This window comes from Gracilinanus agilis, chromosome 5, assembly GCF_016433145.1.
Source record: "Gracilinanus agilis isolate LMUSP501 chromosome 5, AgileGrace, whole genome shotgun sequence".
In the NCBI taxonomy this organism is placed as follows: Eukaryota; Metazoa; Chordata; class Mammalia; order Didelphimorphia; family Didelphidae; genus Gracilinanus; species Gracilinanus agilis.
The window spans coordinates 288,459,510-288,473,487 of record NC_058134.1 but is presented as its reverse complement, the minus strand read 5'-3'; the positions used below and the strand labels follow the sequence as shown (position 1 = coordinate 288,473,487).

Genomic DNA, 13,978 nt, shown 5'->3' with positions numbered 1-13,978 from the left:
CGCCATCTTAACCCAGAAGCCCCCTGATAAATGCTTCTTGACTTAACCACAGGAGTTCTCTGTGCCAATGAATTCAGAGGTCTAGGTCTTATCCCTCTCCTTATGATACATAGGCAAATTCTCCTTGGCTTCCCAAGGAGGTGAACCTGGTTAGGTAGAGAGCTCATGAAGATCATGAAGATCATGAAGATTATGAAGATGCCAGAGGGAGGATGGTGTATTCACTCCAATAAGTAGGAAGGAGCCCTAGTAGCTTTCTGAGGTGAGGAGGTACATAATGAAAGCAGAGCTCTGGGGAAAACTAGGCTGTGGTGTGTAAAGTGAACTGAACAAGAGGCAGATTAGAGTAAGGCAATCCCAGCTAGGAGGCTATTATAGTCATTCGGATAGGAGATAAGAAGCATTAGACCCAAGGTAGGAGGCAGTTGTGGAGTTATCAAGCAACAGGCAAATTCCAGAGAACTTGAAGAGAATAACTAACAGGACTAGGCAATGGACTGTATAGTTGAGGATAGTGGCAGAATATAAAGTGACTTCAGGTTGTAGACATAAGAAGGGTATTGGTGTCACTGGTGGAAGTGACTTGGAAACTTTTTGTATATATTTCAGGAACCGCAAGTATTATCCATCTCCTGTCCTCCTGAAGGCATGACAGATTCCAGTTCAAACAAATTGTAGATCCAATCTCTCTTCTTCCACACCTGACAAGAAAGAGTTGCCCTTCCCACCTTTCCTTGTTCCTCTGTGTTGAAACTACACACACACACACACACACACACACACACACACACACACACACACACTTAAGATGTTGGACAGTACTTCATGGGTTCTATCCCCCAAGCCTTCCTTCTACACTGGAATATTAAGTGGATGGGATATTACTAGAGGTGGGGATCATGGAATCATCTTTTTGCTAAATGTTCTAGAGGTCATCTCCAAGAGTTAGAGAAATATTAAAGGCAAAATCAAAATTTCCCTTATTCCCCAAGCCTTCTTGACAGCACAGATAAGTTTTAATCTTTAGAGTAGACTAGCCTTTCAACTTTTTAGCTCCTAATATGCTGTGCCTCAATCCTTCTCATTCCTCTTCATCTCCCCAGAAACTACACTTGACTTCCTGAAACACTGGTCTCTTTCCTGCTTGCTCAGACACCCACATAGACTCCATTCATCATATGGGTCAAACTCAAATTCCAAAGGAGAAACTTCAAGGTCTTGCTTCCATTCCATGTCCCTCCATACTTTCTCCTGACTCTAACTTCCTGGTTCTGATCATTTGGGTGAAATAGATTTTGTGAAGGTAGAAACAAGATTTGGTAAGCAATTGGATATGTCAAATGAATGAAAGTAGGAAGTTGTAGATGACAACAAGTTGTGAATACAGATGACTGGAAGGATGTTGATGTACTGGACAGAATAGAGAATTTCAGAAGAGACTTAAGGGGAAAGATAATAAGGGGTTTTTGTTGTCGTTATGATGTTGAATCAAATTTAAAGTAATCAAAAGTTAGAGCAGTGATTCCCAAAGTGGGTGCCACTGCCCCCTGGTGGGTGCTGCAGCGATCCAGGAGGGCAGTGATGGCCACACGTGCATTTATCTTTTCTATTAATTGCTATTAAAATTTTTTAAAAATTAATTTCCAGGGGGCTAAGTAATATTTTTCTGAAAATGGGGCGGTAGGCCAAAAAAGTTTAGGAACCACTGAGTTAGAGTCTTTTTATGATGGTTGTGGAGAGAAGGATGCTTACAGGATTTCCATTTTAAGACATCTGATAGGACTAGGGCTGATTATATAGAAGTGGGAATTATCTAAATATTTAATTGCACTGAAGAGAGTTGAAGAAGTTACCAAATGAATGTGTGGAAAGAGAACCATCTTCCAGGGTAGAACTAGAACTTCAGCTGGATGAGTTCTTGGAGGCCATCTAAAACAACTCTTTTGTTTTGCAGATGAGGAAACTAAGGCCCAAGTAAGTTAAAAGGCTTGACCCAAGTCACACAGATAATAACTTTGAAGATGGAATTTGTACCCAGATCCTCTGACATCAGAGCCAATAATCTTTCTACACCACTTTGTTGCATATCTGAATCTGAGGTCACTGAAGTTGTTGATTGTGGACCATGGCCAAACCACCTAAAAAAATAGCCAGTCATTGATGAATTAGCACTTCCAAACCCTCAGTGATTATCAAAAACTGAGACTTTACTAATAAGCTGCATCAAATGAGACCTTATTTACCAAAAAGCAAAAACAATCCAGCCTCAAATTTCATCACTACCAAACATTGAACCTTGGACCCTCACATGAACATGGTTCTGGTATCAGCATATTGACAACTAACACAGGACCAGGAAGAATGAGATCCAAGGAGATGCCCTTCAAAAAATGTTGCCCCTCATAGCATCTATCTTCAAAGTTATTATCTGTGTGACTTGGGTCAAGTCTTTTAACTTACCTGGGCCTTAGTTTCCTCATCTGAAAAACAAAAGAGTTGTTTTAGATGGCCTCCAAGAACTCATCCAGCTGAAGTTCTAGTTCTACTCTGGTCTCTGGATCTGGCTCTCAATCCACTGAGCTACCCAGCTGCCCCCTCCATTTCTTAAGCTTGCCTGTGTCACAGAGTGGTTATAAAGAAAGCCAGATCCAGAAACCAGAGGTCCTGAGTTCAAATCTGACTTCAGACACTTCCTAGCTGTGTGACTCTGGGCAAGTCACAACCCCCATAGCCTAGCCTATACCACTCTTCTGCCTTAGAACCAATACACAGTATTGATTTTAAAACAGAAAGTAAGGGTTTAAAAAAAAGTGTTCCTACAACATACATGAGTTGTATTCCAGGTTTTGCTTTTACCCTGATAGAGCAGTCATAGCAATCATTTGCCAGGTGTGGACTGTTTAACAAACTGATTTTTTTTAAATGTACCATAGAGCTTAATCTGCATTATGGACATTTTCTTCATTGTTTTCTTAACTCTAGGCAATAAAAAAAATAATAAATCAAGTCCGGATCTTAAGTATTTTGCCTATTTCTAAGATGTAAATGCTCACATTGAAGATGTAACAATTGTCTCTCAAGCTAGTTTCAGACAGCCCCACACAATCTTATTCTCCATTTAGGGAGCATTTGCTGCTTAATATTGGATGGGCAAGAGATAATAAACACTTCTTTAACATTTGGAATTAGTTCCTAAAACCTAGGAAACAGAACAGATACTAAAAACTAGGGCAAATTTCAGAGTAATTGTCCCTCAGCAAAAGGGAAAGACTACTAACTGGAGAGGAAGAGAAAAAAAAAAAGCAAACATCAGAACACCACTTTTTTATTTTAATTCTTCTAGCTGTTAAAAACTCCACATATGCTCAGCCTCCTCCCTCTTTGATGCCCTTACTCAAAACCCTGGTCATCTCCTTACTACCTACATCTTTGTTACCAGGGAGTTAGTTGGCTTGACCCAAGCTCAGGTTCCATGGATAAGACAGACTTGAGAGACAATGAGAGACATGGCTGCTTTTTTATTGAGATACATCATAGGCAATATAAAGGAGCAATGAGAAGAACAGTTAGAGGAAGGGTGGGTTTTGGAAAACATTCAGCTTTGATTTAGTTTGGGGAGGGAGAAGAACAGGACAAGATGACTTTACCCTTTCCTTACATCTGAAGTTTGGTGATCAGACCATGGGCTCCACCAATGTGTGTGCAAAAGTATATTGACTCAGCACACAAAAGGCAAGGTGAGTGGGAGAAACTGAGGCTGCCGAGGCAATTTAGCAAGAGCTAATTCCCCTCCCCAAAAAAAGAGTTAATCCCCAGAGAATCATAGAATCTAGTGCTAGATGGGACATCAGGGAAGATCCAATCCAACTCCTTCATTTTTGAGAATAGGCAACTGAGGAAACTCAGAGCAAACCAAGATGTAAACCCAAGCCTTCTAAATGCAAATTCCATGATCTTTCCACTATACCAGGCAACCCAATTCAGCTTTCTCCTTTTAAGTGAAGGCCTCAATGCCTCTTCTCACTCCCAGTAGCTGTCCTTAAGCTATAGAAAGCCAATATAATATACAAATGATATAATGTGAGAAACATAGTAAATGGGACTTTCCTGGTTATTTGGGAATCCTGAATGGGAAGCTCTGTGAAAGTTTGAGTGGGTGGGTATAAGGGAAGGAAGAACCATTCAAGATGGACTGGGAAGTGGAAAAGGAAAGTTTACAAGGAATCAGAATGACCAGCAGCAACTTGACATGTCACAGAATTAATACCTTCGAGTGGAAGACTTAACAGTGGTACTTGTAGTCTTCTTCAGGATGGATGTTCCCCCGGTGCTAGGCCCTGCCTTGACATAACCACAGGAGGACCCATAGCTCCCCTTCATTCCTCCACCAGTGCTGCCCAGAGAGACCCCACCCCCAAAGCTGCCACAGCCAGCTCCTCGGCTGCCTCCACCATATACACTGGTAGAGTTGCCCGTCACAGCTGCAATGAAAAGAGAAAGAGTTAAGGTATTTGGGACAGGAAAGTTACCAAAGACTTTATACTAGGTGAGAAGGGGAGGGTGATCTCTCAAAAATCTACTGGAGAATTCAAAAGACATCAGTCTGAACTAAATACAAACAAGGCAGAATTTTATCAGGAAACTTCTTCTGTCATTAGTATAGCATGTATAGTTCTGTTGGTCACATTTTAGAAGGCTCATTGATAAACTAGAATTAGTCCAGAGGGTGGTGTCCATCACACTGAAAGGTCTCAAGACCATGTCTTATAAGAAATGGTTGAATGAACTAAAAGGGGTGTAGCTTGAAGAAAAAAAAAAAACTTAGCAGGAACACAACAGCCACCTTCAAGGATTTCAAGAGTTGTCCCATAAAAGGGGAATTCTGTTGTCATACTCCAATGGCCCAGTGGTAGGCAGAGATTACAAGAGGCCAGATGGGTGTTCAGCGTAAAGAAAAACTTCCTAACCATAAAAGCTGGCCAGATTTGAAATCGGCTCTCTCAGGAAGAAGGGAGATTCCCATCACTATAGATCTTCACACTCTAGCTGGTGGATTATTAAACAAATTTTCACAGAAATAGTACTTCAGGTAGGTTTTAGAGTAAATGAAATCTGTGGTACCCTCCAACCTTTAAACCTTTAAAACTACACAAGTTTGCAAGGAACTCTATATGGGGGGGTGGGGGAATCTGGGAGTTTAGATTGCCGGGCTAATGTTTTCTGGAGATTGTAAGGAGGGGCAGAGGTGAAGGGGAAGAATCTTAGGGAAAGGGACATTGTCCACAGTCAGGGAAAGAAATAAGAACCACAGAAAAACCTAGATCCATGATAAAACCTAGATCTAGGATTCTGCCTCTAGGACTGGTTTGTTAAGAGTAGGATTAAGGACAGGAGAAAAAGGAGTCATGGGGGATACTTACAAATACTGATAGCACTTGGATTCTCTCCAGACATTCTGTAAAAGAAAAGATGGGAGAAGGGTCAGCAGGTCCAAGAGCTACCAGTTCAAGGTCTAGGAAAAAGAATTCCTCCCCTTACCCTTATTCTCTGGCAGCCCTCTGCCCAGTGGCAGGATCTTTTTATTCTCCAGAGGGGATGGAACAGAGGAATAATGGTACTCAACAGAGAATTAGCCAGGTTGATTGGCCATAGGTTGGTATTATACAAAATGGCCAAAAATCTGAGAATAGTTATTCTCTGGCTTTGGAGTGTGCTTTTGTCCTCTTTAGGACAAAAGGGGGGGGGGGGGAATGTGTGTGCTGTTGGAGATATGCTGTTCTGGGAATTAACAAGTCTCCCCACCAAGTAATGATTCAGGATGATTTAGGAAATGGCTCAGCTTCTCTATTCCAGAGGCCTCCTCTAATCATCTCCAAGATGGGAGTTCATGGCATTATCTCTCAATGAGATTCAATGGAAAAAGTGGTTCTGGAGTGAAAAGACTTGGGTTCAAAATCGGCCTCTACCATTTACTACCTATGTGACTTCTGGCAAGTTACTAGGCTTCAGTGTCCTCCCCTAGGTGCCACTGTGGATAGAGTACTGGACCTGGAGTCAAAAAGACCTGAGTTCAAAGAGGGCCTCAGACACTTACTAGTTGCATGCCCTGGCAAATCATATTAACCTCTGTCTCAGGTTCCTCTTCTGTAAAACAGAGTTAATAATAATACCAACATCCCATAGAGAAGGTTCGAATGAGGTAATTGAAATGTTGGCACCATAAAAACATTCTTTTTCTTCCTCTCCTCGGTAAAATAAGGGGGATGGACATCTGAGTTCCCACCCAGCTTTAGTTCTTTCAGAATAAAGATGAGATACAGAGCAGTCAGGTCAGAGCTGCCTTCTTGCTTTTTTAGCACAATGCCTGGCACATAGTAGGTACTTTGTTCATTAACTGACTGATTACCCATCTGGGTCACACTTTCCACAAAAATAGGAGAGGGGATAATTTTTCTGTCAAATACTATTGCTGGCAGCAAATCCAAAATGTTGGTAGGAAATTTCAAAGGGCCCTTTCCCCTATTTGAGTGATGCTAGCTGCCAGAGCTCAAAGTCAACAAAGAAGCTGATAAAATCAGTGAGGAATTAAGTAAACAGAAGAAAGGAAAATGTCAACATAGCTACAATCAACATTGATCCTAATCTTCTGGATGAGTCAGAGTTGGCCAGATGCTTCAATAATTCAAGGAATTGTGATGTCATCCTTTTGTATGGATACTCCCACTACAAATTCAGGTCACAATCAATGCCTTAGAAGACGATTAAATGAATTGCTGTAGCCAAAAACTATCTTTCCTTGGTAACCCACCTTCTGACGGCAAAGCCTCTCTAAATTTAGTTTAACTGATTTTCTGAGGATTTAGTATATATCACTTGACCCCTAGCCAAAACCTTCCCAACTTGGTAGAAATTAAGGACTTAGTTAGCCATTGGGAACCCAAGGAGCTCAAAATTAGGCATTGAAGGAGAACTTCATTGAAAAGAGAGATGATCTTATCAATTATCCATCACAAATATTTATTAAGTACCTACTGTGTAGATGCCATCTAACCTAGCTTCATTTTATATGAGATGCCTACTGTGTAACAGGCACACTGCTAGGAACATGTTTGAAGCATAGTGCAAGTTCCAAGCATGATACAAAGCCTTCTCTAAAAACATTCACTCCGTGAGGATAAGGATGGTCACATTTAATTGTCTTTCTGCTTGGGTGCCCTCTCTTGATCTCCTTCCCCTTGCCCACATCTTCCAAGGTCTCAGTGTTTTTTCTGGGTGCCTTCCAATAGACCCTCCTCAGAAGAAAGCTGAAAAACCCACCATTTTCTTCCCACTGAGACTCAGACAAGTAAGTGACTTGTTTGGAGTCTTACCATTTGCCCTCAATTGCTCTGAGTCAGAAGACTGACTAAGGGTGTTGAAGTATTGACCCCATTGTGGCACCAGCCACAATTTGAAAAAACTTTATGTTAAAGCTGTATTTCAAATTTGGAGTTTGTTTTCTTTAGGAAGGGGAAGAGATAAAAACCAGTTTCATTGACATTTACTACTGTAAGATACTACAAGATAAATAAATGTGAAATAAATAAATAGTGTGTAGCAGACGATAGTTAGCTCCATATTTCCCACATGAGGTCTGAATTCAGTTACAAAAATAATTGTCCAGGACTTTAAATTGTTCTGTGTCGCTTCTTTCATCTTCCACCGGCCACCCCATCATGGCCAACTTGGTTACCTGCTCTCCTCACACTCCAACAGCTTCTTGTAGGTAGCAATCTCCATGTCCAAGGCAAGTTTGATATTCATCAGGTCCTGGTAGTCCCTCAGTAGCTTGGCCAGCTCCTCCTTGGTATGGTGCAGGGCTGTTTCCAGGTCTCCCAACTTCTTCTTGGCATCCTTGATGGCCAACTCTCCACGTTGTTCTGCATCAGCAATGGCTGTCTGCAGCTGCTGGCACTGGAGGGGGCAAAGATATGAAGAACACATTCCATATTCTCCTCCATATTCTCACCTCCTGACTTGATGGAACCCCATGCAACCCAAACTGGCCAGAGAAGAGGGGAAAGAGAAACACTCTCCTGTGAAAAGGAGACATAATAATGCAGTGAGATTGATAATGTATATTTGTTCTCGGTTTACAAAGAGGGGGCTCAGAAAGATTAAGGGAATGGCCCCAAGGCTCACAAGGATAAAGACTAAGACTCAAATCCAGGATTTGTGCCTCTAAGGTTAGTGTTAAACCCTAATCTTTTCATCTTTCTCTTAGGGTCAAAGATCTAAACCCTGCAGACTCCTACCTGGAGTGCTCATTGGCAATTAGAGCTGCTCAAAAATGTACAGTGGGCTGGGTTTATACCCCAAAAAGATCATAAGGAAAAAGACACATACAAAAATATTTATAGCTGCGCTCTTTGTGGTGGCAAAAACCTGGAAAATGAGGGAATGCCCTTCAATTGGGTAATGGCTGAACAAATGATGGTATCTGTTGGTGATGGAATACTATTGTGCTCAAAGGAATAATGAACTGGAGGAATTCCATATGAACTGGAATGACCTCCAGGAATTGATGCAGAGTGAAAGGAGCAGAGCCAGGAGAACATCATACACAGAGACTGATACACTGTGGTACAATCAAATGTAATAGACTTCTCTACCAGCAACAATGCAATGATCCAGGACAATTCTGAGGAACTTATGAGAAAGAACGCCATTCACATTCAGAGGGAAAACTGTGGGAGTAGAAACACAGAAGCAAAACAACTGCCTGATCACATGGATTGATGGGGATATGATTGAGGATATTGACTCTAAATGGCACCCTATTGCAAATATCAATAATATGGAAATAGGTCTTGATCAATGACACATATAAAACCTAGTGGAATTGTGCATTGGCTACAGGAGGGGGTGGAAGGAAGGAAGGGATAGAACATGAATCTTATAACCATGGGAAAATGTTCCAAATTAATTAATAAAATAAAGATCTAAAAAAATGAAATAAAATAAAATAAAATAAATGTACAGTGGGACTTCATTTTATGTGATCATTATGTTCCAAGTCCCCTCCCAATTGTTGAAAATTGAACACAACAGGGATCCCCATTATTTAATATGTATTTCTTATACAAACATACCTACCAGCATCACTTCTCTTGTACTTTGGGGCATTATAATGACTAAATAGTGTTCACAAAACAAAGAAAAGCACTGCTCTAAAGAGGGTAGGACTTGTTACAAGAGAGAATTTGGGACAAAGACTGATGCAAGAGCCAATTCACACTAATTCTTCTCAGAGCAAGTGTATGTGAGATTGGGCTAACTGCAGCAAGACTTCACACAGTTGGGAAAATAGCCTGGATTTAATGCAGAATTAAAATTTTTATTTTACTAGTTTTCTACCTTTATTTTTTTCAATTACCAATTGCTTATGCCTGTGTTCACCTGTGTTGAGTTCATGTAAAATGAGATGCTTAAGCTAATAAGGAGTAAAATTAACAGAACCAAGAGAATAATATAAACATAATAAAAAATAATAAAAAAAAGGAAACATCACTTAGAGGCAACTGAACTCAAATCAATCACAATAACCAATCTTGATCCTCAAAAACATAAGATTAAATATACTACATGGCCTCTAGCTCTATACTCTATGATTCTACAAAATTCCCTCTCTCAATAGATAAGAACCTTGAAGAAGAAACTCACATACAATTTCAAATACATTTATTTTGTTGGTCAACTTTGTTTAACTATTTTTCTTTGTTGTCAAGGGGTTTAATTGATCAGACAATGATAGTGTCATTTAAAAAGCATTAATAATGTTAATATATTTTATTTAATATATAATTGATTTTCACTAGTGATTTTATAATTATCTATAATTAATTAAATAATATTTGGTTAATTTTTAATCAATTAAATAATATTTAATATATTATGGGAGGCAGCTAGGTAGCTCAATGGATTCAGAGCCAGGTCTAGAGATGGGAAGTCCTGGATTCAAATCTGACCTCAAACACTTCCTAACTATGTGACCCTGGACGGGTAGCCACTTAACTCACATTGACTAGTCCTTACTATTCTTCTGCCTTGAAACCAATACATAGTATTGATTCTAGGACATAAGGTAAGGGTATATACAGATATACATATGTAATATATTAAATATATCATATCATGTATGCTATATATAATGTTTATTATATGAAATAGGACTATGTGGCTCTTTTAACTCAAAATTTGATGATCTTATGAAAAATTACGGAATATGATGGTATTGAATCAAATGCCAGGTGATACAAAGCAGGCTCTCTCTATAAGAGACAATTTTGTATCCTACATCTTTTTTTTAACTCTTTTATCTTCTGTTTTATAATTAATATTAAATATTGGTACCAAGGCAGAAGAAGAGTAAGCACTAAGTGGCTTGCCAAGGATGATATAGGAGGTATCTAAGGCCAGATTTCAACCCAAGACCTCTCATCTCTAAGCTTGACTCTCTATCCACTAAGCCATTTAGCTGCCACATTCTGCAACTTTTAGGTAGAAACAGAGCAGCAAAGATAAAGCAGTAATAAGAGATAAAAATTTTAAAAAATTTTAAATAAGGTCCAACTGTAATGGTCTATTTAATGAGCTCCCTGTCACTGCAAGTATTGAAACAGAAGCTAGTTGGTGACTTCTGGACCAGCAAGGACCAGCCTCCTCCAGATGGACCCAGCTTTTTTGGAAGAACTTGATCCTTGTTCAACCCTCAATGTTCTCTTTTCGAAGCAAAAAAATTCCTAAGGTTCATATTATATACCCAGGGTATTTTTAAAATATACTTAGCAAATTCCCAATCTGACAGCAGAGACTTATCTCATGAAGATGTCCCCAGTCACTTCAGATGACAGCAGACATGACCCTGAGACCATTTATCCCCCAACATCCTGACCTTAGTCATCCCCACCTGCTTCTTTACTGAGTCAATCTCCCCCTGCAGTCTCTGCACAGTGCGGGTGAGCTCAGAAATCTCATTCTTGGTGTCCCGAAGATGGTCCTCATGCTTCCCAGCTGTCACCTGGAGCTCTTCATACTAAAGTTCAAAATAGCAGGTGTTAAGCTTGAAGACAGTTAAGTTATATGGTCAACAGACCCAGCCCATATGCCCAAAAGAAACCCAAATGGGCAAAAGTGACCAACCCCTCTATCTTGTGGGCCTTCCTTGAGAGATCTCTTTGGTGCCTTCTTGGGAACTTAGGTCCTCTGACTGATCATTTTAAACATTCAGGTCAAGTCAGGAAATCTATGGGCCAGATACATATGAAAATACCATAGTCCCTGCCTTCAAGAAATTCACAAGCATCCAACCACTGTAAATGGGGCTCTTATTTCCAGGCTAATTAAGATTGGAGATGTGGCTTAGTCTTCCTCATTCTCCTGAGCCAACAACTTGACTCACTCACCTTGGTCTGGTACCATGACTCTGCCTCTGCTCTGCTCCTCTTGGCAATCTCCTCATACTGAGTTTTGACCTCAGCAATGATGCTGTCCAAGTCCAGGCATCGGTTGTTATCCATGGACAGGACAACATTGGTATCAGAAACATGAGTCTGGACCTGGCTCCGCTCCTATGGGGACAAAAGAAGCTACAGATTCTGTCTGGATCCCTCCGACCTCCTCACCTTCATCTGCTCAGGAACTCAATGTCAAAATGGGCATCAGGAGACCTGTGTTCTTCTATGTTCATAGGTTCCAGAAGTGGAAATTCTCTCATTTTACACATGAGGAAATTGAGTCCTGGAGGAGATGACCTGATTTACCCTATGTCATAGAGCTAGTAATAAGCAGAGGCTAGGTCTTCTTGTTCTAAAACTAATGTCTAAGGTCTAAGGATCTTGATTAAAATCCTAGTTCTTCTACTTAACTAACTAAAACCTTGGATTTAACTTTATGGGATTCAGTTTCTTCATTTATAAAATGAGTGGATTGAACTGGTTAAAGTCTTCCACCTCTCAATCTATACTCTCCTCTATTGTCATGTCCTATCTTATCAGTTATTCATTATCTATTCATATACATGTTTTGTGTTTTAGCTCCTTGAGTAGATTCTCTAGTCTCCATGAAAGTATGAAACATTTCTTCTTTGTGTCTAGATTAATTACATCACAAATACTGAAAGAAGTAAAGGACTAAAATTCATTGAGAATTACTAATTATGTGATGTATGTCTGTAACTAGTTAGTGACTTATAGGAATGGTGGAGAAAATAAGAGAGAAATGGCTAGAGCTAAGCAAATGTCCTAACCTTCAAAGGGGAAAATTTAATTCTGAAAACTACAGATTCACAATAGTGACATCATTGCTTGTGTCATGTGATTTTAATGGAATAACACTGTGCCTTAAGAAATGATGAGCAGGTTAATTGTTAAAAATCAAAAGACCTATATGAAATTAAGAAGAATAAAACAAGCAGAACCAAGGGGACATATATATAAAGCAATAGAAATATTGTTTGGAGAAGGACTTGTGTGTATCCAGAGAAAAAACTGATAAATAGAAATGAACAAGTCATAGTTTTATATAGAATATTTCTTTTTGTCAAATGATGCCATCTCTAATGGAGGGAGGTAAAAGAGGGATGGTGTTACCTGGGTATTTTAGTGAAACAAACAAAAAAATATTTTTTAATATTCCTGATAAAACAATTGAGGCTGATGATTTGTGAACACTTGGAAACGAAAGTGATAGTCATTGGAAGCCAGGGTGAGATCACTAAGAAAAAAACATACCCCCAATGCAGAGTGAAGGGGGCGGAACCAGGAAAACAATTGATGCAATAAGAACCACACTATAAATATCAGATGACTCATAATTCCAGCTAACTCATGATGAAACATGCTACCCACCTCCTGCCTAAGGGGGGATGGGTTAGATTTGCAGAATAAGAAAGAGATTTTGGACATAGCCAATACTAGAATGTGCTTTGCTTAATTAAACAGCCTTATTAGTTGAGAGGGTGATTTTGGATGAAAATAAATCCTTGTTCATTGGAAACAAATGGAAAAGTAATTTAAGTCATACTAAAATAACCTCATTCTATTGGTTTTTTTTTTAAACCCTTGTACTTCGGTGTATTGTCTCATAGGTGGAAGATTGGTAAGGGTGAGCAATGGGGGTCAAGTGACTTGCCCAGGGTCACACAGCTGGGAAGTGATTCTATTGGTTTTTTACAGGGCTACTGTAAAACTGGTAGATCAGATGAATGTGAGAGACATGTTTTATCTTGATATCAGCCAGTCATATGATGGTTTCTCATGTTATGTTTGTAGATAAGTCAGGTAGATGAAGAGCTCTATTCAAAGAGTACTGATCAATGCCAGCCTAGAAGGAAGTCTCTAATGGTTTTAATTTGGATCTCATTTTTTTCATGTCATTTAACATACTTGGATGAAGATGAATGATGCCTTTCTGAAGTGTGTGGCTAACACCGATAAGAAGAGCATGAACAGATCTGCCAAACAAGGGGGAAAGGGTTATCCCTAAATAGGACAAAGGAGAAAAGGAGCAGAAGCTTGAAATGGTTAGTACAACCAATGAGAAAAAAAATCAAGATTAAATGTGAATTCATTTTAGATTCAAACATTTCATGTGAAAAAGACCTGTGAAATGAACATAAGCTCATTATTAACCAATTCAACCCCTGAAGAGAGAGGAACAAGGGGGATGGAGTGGAAAGGGAGGGAAGGAAACATAAAGACAGAGAGAGGAACAGAGACAGAGTGAGAAGAGAAAGAAGAAGAGGAGGAAAAGTGGGAGCAGGAAGGGGAGGGAAAATAGAAAGGAAGAGGGAGAAAGAGGGGTATAGAGGAAAAAAGAAGATAGGAGAAAAAGACTGGGGAGAGAGAAAGAGAGGAAAAGGGAAAGAGTAGGGGAAGGAAGGAGCAGAAGAGGGGAAGGAGAGGGAAGAAAGGGAGGGAGGGAGAGAGAGAGAGAGAGA

At 39.7% G+C, this 13,978-nt stretch overlaps 1 pseudogene; it reads right to left on the bottom strand.

Annotated features, from left to right (window-relative positions):
* Nucleotides 1-4,260: 4,260 nt before the first annotated feature.
* The window catches only part of LOC123248708, a 16,660-nt pseudogene continuing 6,942 nt past the window's right edge, over nt 4,261-13,978 (bottom strand).